Genomic DNA, 16,416 nt, shown 5'->3' on the forward strand with positions numbered 1-16,416 from the left:
GGTGAATTATTCTTAAATGCTTCAATATGTCTCAAGGCTTGTAAAAATATTTCTGCGAACAAAGACTAAACAATGGGAGAAAATCTTTCAGCAACATTGGTAACAGCCGAACATTGGCACCAGTTACCAGTTCTGTTCATACGAACTTTCATTTCTGAGAGGATCCATAAGCAAAACTCTTCTTTAACATAATGAGAGCATGAAAACTGATTCCATCATTGTCTTGATTGTTGGATTTTAAGTCATCCTTTTAATGTACTTCTTATTTTTCAATGAAAAATACTGTTTCACAAAAATGTTCAGTGATTCCTTGATGACTTCTGTTGAACACGAGTTTGGATATTTGGGGTTTATATTCTTTTTTCAGTTTTTTTTTTACACAATCTGTTTTTTTATTATACCAACACAAAAGCTATACAGTACAACAAAACAAAGACAACAGTGCACAAACAATGAACACAAGATGTGCAATGAACCAAATGAATAAGTAGATTTTCAAAAGTGCAAATTAAATCATTATGTGGTTCATACAGTATCAGTGATTTCTATCATTTTTTTCTATTACCATTTTCTACACCACAGAACAATACTGGAGACACCAAAACTTAAAAAAAAAAAAACCATATGGAACACACACAGAACTATGTGACATACAAAAAAGTAAAAAAAAAAAATTCCCACAGGAATGACAGACTGTATAAGAAACAAGGGGATACAAAAATTAGAACAACAGGGGCAATAGAAAGAAAAGAGCAATGACAAAACCTACACAACAATCGCAATACAAAAGAACAGGAAAATATAGTGCAAAAACCCCATCATCCCACCAGCCACCGGCGAAGCAGGCAGGGGCCCGATACAGACACAGCAACCACCGATGGGTCACATCACGGCCTCCAGGACCCCAGACAGACCAAACACAGGGCAGCAAACGGGAGAGTAGAGCCGACACCAGTGTGCAGATTTGTGCTTGAACTGCACTGCAACAACCTCATGCCATCTCTCCTGCACATCTAATATTGTGTGTGTGTGTGAGAGAGACAAAGATTTTGATCATATAATCAAAATCTCCCTATTCTTTATTCAGTTTTTTATTTCACACTCTATTTTATACACCACACAGATCAAAACCTCTCTCTCTCTCTCTCTCTGTGCGTGTGTGCACTTATAAGGGAGATCATTACCCACTTGACACTGTGGATAACAGTTGAAATAATCAAGACGTCTGCAAAGGGAATAAATCTGAATTAATAGTACATATCTTTGGACAGATAACTAGAAAAGGTGGCATGAATTCAGTTACAGCCTCTGAAGCAGTGAACACGCGCACAAGCTCAGTGAGCAGCCCAGAGCACACAGCGAGCAGTCAGGGGTTCAGTACCTTGCTCAAGGCCGCCCCACGTCAACCTAACTGCATGTCTTTGGATTGTGGGGGAAACCCGAGCACCCGGAGGAAACCCACGCAGACACAGGGAGAACATATAAACTCCACACAGAAAGGCCCTCCCTGGGTTTGAACCCAGAAACTTCTTGCTGTGAGGCAACCGTGCTAACCACTACGCCGACCAAAAGAACATGCGACAAGGGTGGGACTCGAACCCACGCATGCAGAGCACAACGGATTAGCAGTCCATCGCCTTAACCTCTCGGCCATCACGTCTGATTAGCTAAAGTTTAGCCTCAAGAAGCCTTTGAATGAGTGAGTCAATGAACAACATGTCAAGAACATAACCGAGGCCTACAAGTTTCTTTAGTATTCAGAACAAGAACATTCATTTGGTATATAACCGTTCGTTTTCATTTTGGAATCCAGGTGACTTTTAACTTGTGAAAACAAAGAGCGATAACAAACAAAGAAAAATATCTTGCTAGAGGTCTGCACGGGACAGAATTTTCAGTCCCACTCCCGCCCGCTCCCGCATTGTGCAGTCCCGCTCCTGCCCGCTCCCGCATTGTGCAGTCCCGCTCCTGCAAAGAATTATGATTTTCAGTCCCGCTCCTGCCCACGCCTGCCATATTTTGTCCTGCTCCCGCCCGCAAATCCCACATGATGCAGACGTTCACGTTATTTCTCACGAAAGTTCTTGTCATTGGCTTGGGGAATTAAACATGCTGAGCTTAGCTGAGCTCTCCACTGACCGATCCTTCACCTAGCGCACGTAGCGAGGGTGCGCCTTGCCAGGCGGCATGCGCAGCTGAGGCTTTACAGAGATACCCAACACACCTACCAAAATCTACAGTGGATATTAAGAATATTGCACATTGCTTATATGTCACTCCTCACATTTACATTCTAGGAAATACAAGTAGGCCTATAAGAAATTAATATAATTTAAAGACACAGCGTGATGGTGCCCCGCCCCCTACTTTGAGTGGATTTGAGCATAAATATCTACAGCTCACGTTCAGGGGTGCGTTTCAAGCAATGTACCTCTTTTTAAAGCAACACTTACTTCTGAAGCACTGTGAGCTTCACGAGAGGAGCTCTGCTCTTCTGCCATGATCGGAGATCTCAAACACGGAAGAGCAGAAAGGAATCGGAAACGTACACGAGATTAGACCACATCTGCAAATTGAGGCATCTTAAAATGTTTTTATTAATGCCAAATAAAATATCCAGCACAAATTATATATGATAGACATAAATTAATAATTTATAAATTTTATTTTAAACACGTTTTTAGTTAGCGGGACTGCAGCTTATCACCTCTCCCACCCGCGCCCGCAATGAGCTTTCAAAATCACTGTCCCGCGGGAGTGCAGGGCTCTATATCTTGCTTCTCAGAAATAAATCTCAAAATGTTAGGCTATGTGAAACATTTCATCCTTTCACACACGTAATGTCCCAAACAGCAGTGGCACACAGCTTTGCGCATTCAGTTTGACAGCCATGGGTCAACTTACAAGGGCACTTTCATACTTTTCTGGAAAGCGAAGTCATTAATTAAATCATTGAACTCAAGCTGGCGTAGTGTGTGAAGACATGGTGGACAGTGATTGTATTAACAATGACGGGTGATTTATGCGACGAGACCATTTTTAGACCAAATTTAATTGATCATCATCATTCAGAAAACACATCAAACACGAAAGTGACATAGGATTTTTTTTTTCAAGAAGGGCACTATTCCTGGAGGTACTGCAATACTAGGTTGATGCATGAAGCAGAAGGAGCAAGCCCCTATTCCAGCTCCCTGTTCTAAAAATCTCTTTAATATAACATTCATTTAAAGAACATATCAGATATTAAACTGATAAGAGCAGATACTACATTTGATCTTAGCCAAAAGGCAGAAAAGTGATAATTGGCTGCAGTTAAGAGCTTTAAATGTACCACTTCCAAATATTAAAATCCAGAAAGGTGAACACAGCTGAATCCTTCTGAAGAAAGATATTAGCTCAGGGGTGCACCAAATGGTTGGAGGAGATTCTTTGTAAGAAGCTTGATATTTCTAATATTTGATTACCAAAAGCATACAACTCAGCCAGAGCAAAACCTACAAAAAAAAAAAAAAAACAGTTGAACTTACTAATATGCCTCTCTCCAGCAAGCTTTAGTAAACCACAAAAGCTTTATATGTTAATGAAAAGAAACCTGAGCTATATTTAATACTGGATCAGGTTAGTGAAACTGTATTGGAGGTCCAGAAAGCTGGTATAGGGTAATTTGGCCTTGGCCAATCTCTTACACCTTTACAGCTTTATTATCCATTGCAAACAGGCAGGGAAATGTCTGACCAACGAGCATTTTTGATTGATAGATAGATAGATAGATAACATTTTTGGTGGTCAAATGTTAGAAATATTGAGCTTTTTGCATGGACCCCCCCACACACACACGCCCCCAAGACGATGTCTCTTTTCAAAAGGATTCAGCTGTCAGTAAGTAGGAAGTGGGGATTGTTGAATTTTGAAAAGGAACAGCTGAGTGTTGTGTGATCTGTCTAATGAAAAAGTAGGGGAAAGAATTACTGCAGACTAACAGTCCAGCTGCTTGTTGAGCATGGAGAAAACCAGGAAATGGGGAAAAGTTAGGTCGGGCAAAGAAAGAAATATTTTTTCTTTATTATTTTAACAAGGTCACCAGTAAACAAATAATATCCTGACAAATAATATCTGGAAATAATATTTTGTCATCAAAAATGGCAAAAGCAACAACAGAGGTTTGGTCAGACCTCGGGTTATTTGACACATGGAGAGTCACTAATCCATGAGAGAAAGATTTTACATTTTTCCTCACATCCCCATCATTCTTTTTCTAGAATTGATTATATTTTCATCTCTAGATCAGCCCTTGACAGAACCGGAGCCTGCTCCATTAACACATGCATTCTCTCAGAATACTCATCAATCTCTATAGAACGCCTGCCTCTTTACTATGGCCCTTTATCTAGACATTGGCGTTTAAATCCATCTCTTCTTAGCAATCCTGCATTTTTGACATATTTAGGAAATCAATGGGAACTTTTTATTTCTACAAATGATTCACCTGAGGTTTCAGCCTTGACCTTATGGGAAACAGACAAGGCCTTCCTCAAAGGGTCTATCATTTTTTACACAACTGCGAAGAGGAAGAACATATTAGCAAAACAGTTGGAGCTTGATCGAGACATTGCTATCTTGGAAAGAGATTTTAAAGTGTCTTTCTCCAGTTCTGTGTTGAAGAAATTAGAAGCAGCCAGATCTGCTTTAGATCAACTGCTAACTCAAAAAGCAGAATCAGCAATATTTTATGCCAGGCACAGACTGTTTGAATCTGGGAATAAATCAGTCTGGCTACTTGCTCATCTAGCTCAAGCTATACTCATCTGAGTGTCAAAACATATCAATTCTAAGGATTTTTTTTTTGACAGAATTAATCTCCCTACCCTATCTGAAGAAAGCAGAAAAGGTCTGTGTAGGCCAGTCACAGCCTAGGAAGTCTTGGAGGCCATTAAATCCCTACAGAGTGGGAAAGCACCAGGCCCTGATGGGTTTGGACCTGAATTTTATAAAAAGATGGCAAAGTTTGATGTGGGGCACTTAACTAACATGTTTATGGAATCATTTAGGAGGGGCACACTCCCACCAACTTTAAATCTCACCCATATTTCTCTGATTTTAAAGAAAGATAAATCTCCTGATCTTTGTACATTCTATAGACCAATAAGCTTGCTTGGGGTTGATTGTAAAATTTTGTCTACGCTTCTGGCTAGAAGTTTGAAAGAAGTGTTGCCCATTTGAGAGAGACTGGACCAGACAGGATTCATCAGGGGTAGGAACTCAAACTCCAGTGTCTGACGGCTTCTAAATGTTATACAATTAACGCAAATGACAAAAAAGCAAGGTTGTTGCTGTGTCACTGGATGCTGAAAAAGCATTTGATCAGGTGGGAGTATCTATTTGATGTTTTGAACAGGTATGGTTTGGACTCCAGTTTTGTTGAGTGGATCAAGGTGCTGTACAGGTCCCCAGCTGCGAGGGTTTTCATAAATGGTTCAGTATCGGATATCTTCCCCTCGAGTAGAGTAGAGGTACTTGTCAGGGCTGTCCTCTCTCACCTTTATGATTTGCACTGGAACAGAACAGGAAATGTGAGGCCAGCCAGGAATTTGAAAGAATCTGAGAGGAAACACCATGAAGGTAGGGCAAAATGGGCTCTGTGGCGCAATGGATAGCGTGTTGGACTTCTAGGGTCATCAGAGAAGCCATTCAAAGGTTGTGGGTTCAAGTCCCACCAGAGTCATTTCCTTTTGCATACACTCTGCAGGGAAGCTTTTTCCAACCGAAATCGTCGACCGAGGCGAAATCCTTTGGATATGGCCATTCCCTCTTTTCCATCTGAGATGCAATTCTTTCTTGACCCCAGTCAAACAGAAATATCACCATGTTCCACCTCTTCCTATGAATTTGCCCAAAAGGAAGCTGTACCTGAAATTCCAGTTCCTCACAATACTCATGACATTCACTCCTGCCATAATTTGTGCTTACACCTCCAAAGCCCACACTTGCGTTCTCCATGTGGGAGAAAACCCAGCAGCGCCTGATGAAAGACTCTACTGAATGTTGATTTCAGTTGCTCACAGAGAAGGCTTGTTGCATTTAAAGGCTTGCCGATTCAGGTCCTGCCACAGGTCTTTGCTCTCGAGACTCTCTTGAAGGTTTCTTTCAATTGCTGACAAAAATGCACCTCTACAATCAAGAAGTACAGGCAAGCAGTATGCCACCCATAATTGTGGAAGAGCGTGAGATGAAAAGCCATGCCAAGATGATAAATCTGGCCCAAAAGGGACTGCCAGTAAACAGGAGCCATGGTATCCCAGCAGTGCCTGAGACAAAAGTCTTCTGTTGGTGTAAGACCGATTCCTTCCATGAAGATGTTTGACATCTTCAATATCGCTTGCCTTCAGTATGTAAACAAAGCTCGCTTGTCCCCCAGGACAAGGGCAGTAACGGTTGCGAATGCAAGTGTGACATCGGTGCAAGGGGTCTGTTGCAAATTTTGGCAATGTGGCACAAAGTTATTGAAGGGAACTTATTTATAATCTCACCATCTGGTGTGACCCAGATGAGGATGGGTTCTCTTTTGAGTCTGGTTGTTCTCAAGGTTTCTTCCTCATGTCATCTCGTGGAGTTTTTGGTTGTTTCTCAGAGATGAACCCTTAAATGTTGTACAAAAAAAAAAAAAACTCCTTCAAGATTGTTTCCCAGCAAAACAAGTCCTAGCCACTGACATAAGCAGTTCTTGGTTCTAAACCAGCAAGGATTTGGTGGCACACTGTGACCAGTTTTCCTGGCTGAGAGCTGTTTCTTTGGCTGTGGAAACTTCAAGAACTGGCTCAAGATTAGGCACCAGCTCAGAACCAGCACTCAGTGGAAAAGTGGTGACTTGGTGGACAAGTGGTATTCGAGGATCAGCAAAGGGTCCTCAAGGTTCTGCTTTGGGCTGATTCTACAATAGATAGGTGCCTGTTTAGAGCACTGGCCTTGTAAACCAGGGGTGATGATTTCAATTCTCACTGGGGCCTTTGACCTTCCTTCTGAAGGTAGAGAGTTGTGAGCTGAGATATTGGGACTGAGGAAAAGTGGTGCCTGTATCATTCATTGCTTGTGAGTTCTCACTGTTTCTTCAAAACAGTTCTGCTCAATTCTCTATCAGTGAGCCAGTTGATATAAAAAAAGACTACAGCTAAAACTCTAAAGGATTCTTATCATGCTGCACATATTCGTAAGTTCCTGGTGACACAATTATAATTTTGGACTATGTAGTGCTAGGAAACTTCGGACAAGAAGACTATGAGATATCCATGGAAAAAGCATGAGGTTGAGAAAATTACTTTTTTTTTTTAAGAACCAAAAACACTGGTCAGCTTTTTTTTTTGGAGTTCTCATCACCTGAAAACCACTGGCTGCTGCTGAGGATGGCCCCACATGAAGAGCCTACTCAAGCGAGTAGGACGCTTCTTTGCTTTACTTCTGCTTTGCTTCTGCTTGATCTTTATTTTATTTTACTTTTTCACTTAATTTCCACTATTTCTTCATTTTATTTTTCACCTTTACAAGATAAGTTAGCTTTTAAAACAAAATGCCAGGGGGCAAAAAATCCAGGAGATAGTGCAGAAAATGCACAGAACTAGAACAGAGGATTTCTATCCTGGAATCAAAGATTGATGCTCTGCCCAAGACGGATGAACTAAGAGCGATATCTCACGAAAGGAGTACAGAAACAGTGGCTGAGAATGCAGAGATTGCACCCCGACAGGCCGATGGCATTGCAAATCGAGTGGATGAATGCATCGATCTAACAAAGCAAAATGTGAGTACAGAAAACTGGCACACGATGGGTGGCAGGCCCAAAAATAAAAACAGGAGAGTAATTACCTCAACACCAGTTCGTTCTGATACTATGCAACCCATGCTCCACAGCCATGCTATTAGAAATAGAGCCAGGTCTACAAACTACAATAGGATTTACAATCTTATGGAAAATCCACAGCCCATAAGGCTTCAGAACAAATTTGAATGCCTCAGGGATGTGGAAGCGGAATTTTCAGGAGAACAAGCACATCATAGAAAGAGATCGCACCACAACCGAAGAGCTGTGGGAAGAGGCAAAAAGCAGCTCGTAACACCACCTGATCCCACAACCCTTGTTCTTGGTGATTCCACTGTAAGACATTTAAAAGGACATGGGATGATTATTTGCAGTGTTGGGCAAGTTACTTCAAAACTGTTTTGCATTATTTATTACTTGTTACTGTCATTTTAAAGTAATGAGTTACATTACAATATTACTGTGTTTAAAGTGTAAGGCATTACACTACTATTGCATTACTTTTAAGTTGCTCTCACCAAAATAACTGGAAGTATGGATTTGGCAATCTAAATGTAGCTCAAGACGCTCAATTAGCTCATCACACATCCAGTGGAAGGTGATGTGGTATCTGACTGAGCTAGGCTTATGGTTAAAAACAGTAGAATATAATAGCCACAGTGATGGCACAATACAAGGAACACTCATCGCAAGAGCAGACAAAAGGTGAAAGTCTGGCAAATTGTGATAGAAATACTGTAACTTTAGGCCTATTCATATTAACATTAATTGAACTGTAATGTCTAAAGATATGACAGGATACAAGATTAGCATTTCTATGCCTTTATTGTTTTCAAGTTTACAGCATTAAGCATAGTTTATGCTTCCTAAAAAAAAAAAAGATTAGCCCTAAAGCATATGACTCCATCATTTCAGAAATTTAACAAAAATGAACATATTATGGCAAATCGTAGCCTACAATAAAACTGGCCTGAAAAAAACCCACAAGCCTTTTAAATCACGGCTAGACAATGACTATTAGCTATATGAGGCTACCCAGTCACATTTCGAAAAACAGAATTAGAAATAACAAAATCAAAGTGCTTTTAATGATATTGAAGTGCTTAGACATATTAGCCCTCGAAGGAAAGGCAGCTCAATCACTTTAGTCTGACTTCTGACCAGAAAAAAAAAACCTCAGTTATACAGGACAAAAATATGGAAGCCGAGAAAGGCCCTTCATATAATCATTTTTTACTCACCTTGTTATCCCGAGATAACGACATAATTAATTCAGGATCTCGAGAAAACAACACAACTAATTCGAGATGTCGAGAAAACAAAACAATTATTTCATGATCTCGAGTAAAGAGCTGAGAAATGGTTCATTCAGGTACGCTAGGAGACTTGTGATATGCTGACTTTGGGGCTATTTATCATTCTGTATAGACGCAACTTTGGTCATTAGAATGTCTGGAATAATTGATCACCTAATAAGGCAATATTTTGATCAGGGGTTGACACAGGGAGAGATTGCATTAAGTCTTTTAATAGGGGATAATTTCAAAATTAGTCCACGGCACCTCCGCAGAAGACTGGCCCGGCTTCGTCTCTACCGACGGAGATACAGTGATCCAGCTGAGATCATGAAATAATTGTTTTGTTTTCTCGAGATCTCGAATTAGTTGTGTTGTTTTCTCAAGATCCTGAATTAATTATGTCGTTATCTCGGGATAACAAGGTGAATAAAAAAAGATTATATGAAGGGCCTCTCGCGGCTTCCGTAGGAAAAATGTAAACAAACTGTCAGCATATCTTCAACAACATACTCCACCACAAGTGTCCTAACCTCCTGAGTCTGAAGGAGCATCTCAGAGCGGGAGAACGTTAATTTTGGCTGCTTTGTGATTTTATCACCACTCTCATCTTCCGCTTGCTTCCTTCATGTTACTGTGGCACCTCTGTAAATGTTTAGTTAAATTCTCATCTCATCTCATTATCTCTAGCAGCTTTATCCTTCTACAGGGTCGCAGGCAAGCTGGAGCCTATCCCAGCTGACTACGGGCGAAAGGCGGGGTACACCCTGGACAAATCACCAGGTCATCACAGGGCTGACGCATAGACACAGACAACCATTCACACCTACCGTCAATTTAGAGTCACCAGTTAACCTAACTTGCATGTCTTTGGACTGTGGGGGAAACCGGAGCACCTGGAGGAAACCCACGTGGGCAACATGCAAACTCCGCACAGAAAGGCCCTCGCCAGCCACGGGGCTTGAACCTAGACCTTCTTGCTGTGAGGCGACAGCGCTAACCACTACACCACCGTGCCACCCCCGTTTAGTTAAGTTACTGGTGCTATTTCGGGAAGTGGACAGTTCTTTAGGTTTAGCACACAAAGTGCATCTGACTACGATGTTCTTCATATCCTTATTTTTCACAAACTTAAAGTAATGGGCGTATGCCCATCTGGAGAATGTGCTATCCGACATTAGATCAGCTGCAGGTTCACTCATCTCTCGCTCCTGTCTGAGTAGCCTAAAGGAAAAGGAAGTGAAACATTTTGTGCGGACGTTTCACCTCTGCTGATCTCGCGTGATTTTGGCGAATTTGTTTGAAGGAAAAAAAACCCACCACTTCATTCCAGGTTAAAAATGCATTGTAACGCACATTACTGACATTTGTACCGAGTAAAATATTACCAAATTTTTTCTGTAATGCCTTACATTACCGCGTTACTGCAAAAAGCAATGCATTACAGTAATTCGTTACTTTTGTAACGCGTTACTCCCAACACTGATTATTTGCTGCCTTCCAAATGTATCCATCTCTGACACCAAAGACAGCATTTTGAAACTCATGTCCGAGCATAAAACTTTCAAACGTATTGTTGTGCATGTGGGAGCAAATGATGTTTTCAGAGAACAGCTGTTTGTCCAAGATGATTTCAGAAAACTTTTTTCTGATCTCTATAAGATTAGAATACAATCTTTTATCAGTGGCCCACTCCCTGCAAGGGGAAGCTTTGCATTTACTAGACTCTTCAGTCTTAACACCTGGCTTGGAAAAACTTATTTTTTATTTGGTATAAACTTCATAGACAATTTTAACCTTTTGTGGAATCGCAGAGAATTCTTCAAGCCAAATAGCACTGAACTCTGATTGGGTAGAAAGGTAAGAAAGGTAACAGAAAGGTAAACACAGCTAGACCCCGCCCCCAACAGCTGGATCCTTTTGAAGAGAGACGTCACCGTGTGTGTGTGTGGTTTCCATGCAAAAGGCTTGATATTTCTAACATTTGACCATGAAACATGTCCAGCTCTACCAGAGCAAAGCCTGCAAAAATAAGCTGAGCTCATTAACATCCCTCTCCCCGGAAATCTTTAGTAAAAGGTGAAAGATTTGCGGTCAGAGCAGAGAAACCTGAGCTGCACTGAACACTGGATCAGGTTAGTGACACTGGATTGGAGGCTGGGAGACTCTCAGCGCTGCCGCTGTGATGCTTGGAGTTGTGGCTGAGGAGCTCATTACGGAAACACCTGGGATCTCCTTTAAAAGGAGGAGCCTTTGGGAAATGGCGGGGGCTTGGAGCTCATCACCTGCTGTCTTGGGTTTGGTTATTTGTTGTGGCTTTGTTTTATATTTGGTTTTTCTTTCATGTTACAGCTCTTCACTACACTATCATCACATGCTTGCACTGTCTAACACTACTGATTAATTGCCTTACTCACACCATACATTCATTTAGTAAATATTTCTATTTTCTTTCAGTAAATGAATTAAGATCTTCAGTCTCTGTCCTTGTCCTCCTTCTTTTGTTGTGATTTGTGAATCAGTCGGAACGCTAGGTCATATCAAAAGGCGCGGTCACGTGACTGCAGCTATGTGAGCTTTGAACCCTGACATTACAAAAGTATAAGTTTAGAAACACAAGCCAAATGTGACCAACATACAAATAAACAACTCAAAACACATTTCAATGAAGTATTACACTTGGATGAGCCAGCAGCAATATTTCTTTAAAAATATTCTGATCACCGGACTGAAAACCGAAATAATTATTGACAACTTTTTCGTGGGGCTCGAGGCAAAAATATTCGCTTGTGCTACATCCTAAGGCAAAGTTTAATTTTATAAAATTGAGAGCATCATTATTAGATCATAGATGCCTCTAAACTTTAAGCTAACACTATTTGTTATCTCTAGAAATGTATTTTCATTGGCGAACGGCTGCTTATATTGTTTCTGTGGTAGACTGGGTCTGTATGTGATTATATATGACACTGTAATATAGGAGACCTGACCAGTCTGATGAGTTTGTTGAACATCCCATTCCATAAGCATGAGGTGAGGAATAACACACAACATTTTTACTCCACCTAAGTGCTTTCCATACCACATTTTCCTGCCTTCCTGCGATGCTACTGTTCAGGCTGCCAAATAGAAATAATTTATTCCATTGGATTTGTGATGTTGAAGCTTCTATTCTGAGGGCAGATAAGTTTCTCTTCTTGACCATATTACGCTTCTCCATGTCGTAAAGTCAAGGAGCAAGGCCTCTAAACCGATAATATTTAGGATTGTGATATTTAAATGACAATGGTTTTCATCCACTACATTTATCAATGCCCAATCATTCTTACACTGTGACTGGCAAGATACAAACGTTTCATGAATCACACGTGAGACCTGTCATATGGTGATTTCTGCACTTTGATCTGCGCTGGTTTCTACGTTAGATTGATAAATGAGGGCCATTGCATTGTCCTCGTTAGTATAGTAGACAGTATCTCTGCCTGTCATGCGGAAGACTGGGGTTCGATTCCCTGACGGGGAGGCTTTAAAAATTTATTAACTTAGGCAGCAGGCGGATGTAGTGGTTTGCACTGTCGCCTCACAGCAAAAAGGTTCTGGGTTTGAGGCTGGTGGGGGCCTTTCTGTTACCCCTTTTCCACCAAATCAGTTCCAGGGCTTGTTCGGGGCTGGTGCTGGTTCACAACTCGTTCAACTCGCGAGCCAGCTGAGAACCAGTTTGCTTTTCCGTAGCTCGCGGTGCTAAGGGAAGCCACGTCATTACGTCGCTGTATACGTCAGTTACATCACTGTATACGTCAGTTACGTCGCTACGTTTGCATAAACCTTGGCGCGAATATCGAAGCAAAAACAACACGGAAGAAGCAGCAGCAGCAACAACAACAATAATAATAATGGATGACTTCGCGTTTGTACAGCTGCTGCTTCTCGTCGCTTAAAAATGGCGATCTTTCACGGTCTTGTTATTGTTGTTGGTCTTAACAACTCCGCCCCCCCCGCTGACGTAAGCGGTTCTTTCCTCTGGCCCAGCAGAGAGTTAGTGCTAGCCTGGAACCGTTTTTCCTGGCCCCAGAGTCAGTTCTTTGTCAGTGGAAACAGAAAACAGCCCACAGACCCTACTGGAACATCACTCACAACTTTAGTTCCTAACTGCAGTTAGCTTCTGTTTACTATTTGCCTCACAAAAAAAGGACACACATTTTAAATAATGCAGTGTGTCAATTGTAGAGTGGGCTGTGGACTGTACATTCTGGCTACTTTCTCAAGTATTTTTCAAATTTTTACGTAAATAGATTTTGACTTAGTTTCTAAGAGCAATGTTTGTTTCCGGAGCATATATCCAAAACTATTCATGATACGGATTTGAAACTTGGTATACATATTAAGAAGGTGACGTAGATGTGCCTTTTCATACTAAGAAATTTGAGAAATTTTAATTTTTCATGTTTCCATGGAAACAATTTCAGACTTAGTTTCTCAGGTTAGTCTGAGGGGGAGGTTTTGTTTCCGGAGCAGAACTTGAAAATCATGAGTGGTATGGTCTTGCAAGCAAGTGTCTGATTACCTGAGTAGTTTGCCATGATTATATAGTGGTTAGTACTCTGCGTTGTGGCTGCAGCAACCCTCGTTTGAATCTGGGTCATGGCAAAAAAAAGCTACCTGAACAGGTTTAATTTTGGGTTTACTGTCATTAGTCATTTGCACTGTTAGAGTTGATTTGTTTTTATTTATTTGTCTTCCATTCAATACTGACACTTTTGCACAGTTTTTATCTTCATTTATCACAATTCTTGATTTTAGCACTATTAATGCACAGTCACATGTACAAAGCGCATATATAGGTTTTTTTAATTGTTACATTTTTATCTGTATATTGTAAAGTCAGCTTGTTCTTTTTTTAATTCTATTTTATGTTGCACAGTGTGTCTTTTTCTTTTCATATGTTTGATAACTTGCTGCTGCAACAAAACAAATTCCCAGCTTGGGAGCTACCGTATCTATCTATCTTAGTGATTACACAGCCTGATAATTACAATTCATTTTTTTTATACCCCCACTCCAAAGAAGTGGGGATATACTGGTTTACCTCTGTCCGTCCGTCTGTCTCTCCGTCCATCCAAAACACCCTTTTTCTCAGCAACCACAAATCATAGCCACTTAGTACCAAACTTCAGCTTGGGGTTCTATACTGTGTATACCGTTTTCAGGTCTGTCCCACATCGACTTCCTGTTTACCAACTGAATGTATTTATGAAACATATAGGGTGGATTCAGAAAATTTTCGAAACACTTTTCTCAGCAACTGCAAATCACAACTGCTTGCAGGGGCTTCAAAGTTTGGGAGAATAGCAGGGTACAAATAATTTACAGCAGGGTGCAAAATTGTAAAATGTCTGCCAGTGGCAGACATAATGCACGCAAAGCGTGCAGGGGGGTTTCAAAGGGGGGGTGCGCCCGCCTTTGGGCACGGAAAATTTTATGAAATGCACTGAGAAATGGTGGCCTCTGGTAACTTTTAACAGTGAAAATAAAGGGTAATCAATACCATTTGGAAACCTGAAATATGAAACCATACCTCAGTCATTTTATCAAATTTCAGAAATATTTGCAAACAAACACATAAAAAGTAGTCCGATTGAAATCCACATATGGATGATATAATAATTTTAAGTCTGATGTGCACTTTGACTAAGCTAAGGTGACAAGTTTCTCCAGATTCTCTAATACTATTGAAGAATATGGTGAAATCTTGAATACAGATGAAGAAATATATATATATATGAGAGAGAGAGAGAGAGAGAGAGAGATGCAAGTACGAATTTTTCATGGGGCGGGATGGTTTGGAACAGGTCATCTAAAGTTGGGATAACATTTACCCGGGACGGGTATTTGAGGCGGGTCGTCTAGCTTAAGCTTGATTAGCGTTGCTACGCACGCAGTTTGTTTTTTCGAGCAGCTGTCAAACGCAGAGTCAACTTTACGATCTGCAATTATAATGTCTTAAGCAAGGCTGAGAAACAGTGGACTAAGACGTATTTATTTTTCTATATCAACACAATGACAGAATAAATTTGCGTTCAAAACGTACTTACCTTTCCCTCTAGACCTTTTTAGCCACGCATCCAGCATGGAGCCGCTTGCAACTCTCTTCGTCGCCATTTGTGAGTCACATGATGGTATGAACCATTCACAGTCCATGGAACACTAAGCCAATCAGAGTACGGCTTACATATGGCACAAGGGGCAGTAATGGCTGCACTCATGTCGAGGATGTAAACAAAGTTGACGCGGCAACCGACATACATGACATAGTGGATGTAATTTACGTTCACAACTTATTTTGCCATCAGAAATATTTAATATTAAATTTTGTGACTCGACTGACAATAGCCGGTGGCATAACAAGCCACAGACAGCGATTTGCCGCCGGTGACCGGCTAATTTTGAGACCGCTGTGCTTGATATTTGGTACCGAACTTCAGCTTGGGGTTCTATACTGTGTATACCGTTTTCAGGTCTGTTGCACATCGACTATCTGTTTACCGACTGAATGTCACATCACATCACATTATCTCTAGCCGCTTTATCCTTCTACAGGGTCGCAGGCAAGCTGGAGCCTATCCCAGCTGACTACGGGCGAAAGGCGGGGTACACCCTGGACAAGTCGCCAGGTCATCACAGGGCTGACACATAGACACAGACAACCATTCACACTCACATTCACACCTACGGTCAATTTAGAGTCACCAGTTAACCTAACCTGCATGTCTTTGGACTGTGGGGGAAACCGGAGCACCCGGAGGAAACCCACGCGGACACGGGGAGAACATGCAAACTCCACACAGAAAGGCCCTCGCCGGCCCCGGGGCTCGAACCCAGGACCTTCTTGCTGTGAGGCGACAGTGCTAACCACTACACCACCGTGCCGCCCCCGACTGAATGTATTTATGAAATATATACGGTGGATTTAGACGCCATTTCAAGAAGCAAAATGCTATTTCAAAATGACAGTTTACCAGGATGCTATTTGAAATACCTGGGTTGAACACTGCTTTTTACTTACTTGTCAGGGTTAATTATTTGTTGAAGTCAACATTCATAATAAGTGTCCTATTCCTTCAATTGCTTGTATTCTGATATAAGCGAGAGCGAGGGGATACGTAAGTGAGCAGTAGCTCACAGTTGATATTGTTTTGTAATTCATTTATTCAAATCATCATAAATATGTATCACGATTTATCATTGCAATATATCATTACATGCCGAGTAAATATTATCATAAATAATGTTACACATACAAACATTCGT

General features: G+C 41.1%; 4 non-coding genes across 4 annotated transcripts; 1 reads left to right on the forward strand and 3 right to left on the reverse strand.

The window, feature by feature from the left end:
• Positions 1-1,578: 1,578 nt before the first annotated feature.
• On the reverse strand, positions 1,579-1,660 carry trnas-gcu (transfer RNA serine (anticodon GCU)). Its single transcript has one exon. It is a non-coding gene; the product is annotated as a tRNA-Ser (tRNA).
• Positions 1,661-3,114: 1,454 nt separating this feature from the next.
• LOC132897266 (U2 spliceosomal RNA) lies at positions 3,115-3,303 on the reverse strand. The gene has a single exon (XR_009656297.1). It is a non-coding gene; the product is annotated as a U2 spliceosomal RNA (small nuclear RNA).
• Positions 3,304-5,635: 2,332 nt separating this feature from the next.
• trnar-ucu (transfer RNA arginine (anticodon UCU)) lies at positions 5,636-5,725 on the forward strand. Its single transcript is given in 2 exon segments — positions 5,636-5,672; positions 5,690-5,725. It is a non-coding gene; the product is annotated as a tRNA-Arg (tRNA).
• Positions 5,726-11,111: 5,386 nt separating this feature from the next.
• On the reverse strand, positions 11,112-11,225 carry LOC132896184 (U5 spliceosomal RNA). Its single transcript, XR_009655957.1, has one exon. It is a non-coding gene; the product is annotated as a U5 spliceosomal RNA (small nuclear RNA).
• Between the last annotated feature and the right edge of the window lie 5,191 nt (positions 11,226-16,416).

Source organism: Neoarius graeffei, chromosome 1, assembly GCF_027579695.1.
Source record: "Neoarius graeffei isolate fNeoGra1 chromosome 1, fNeoGra1.pri, whole genome shotgun sequence".
NCBI lineage: Eukaryota > Metazoa > Chordata > Actinopteri > Siluriformes > Ariidae > Neoarius > Neoarius graeffei.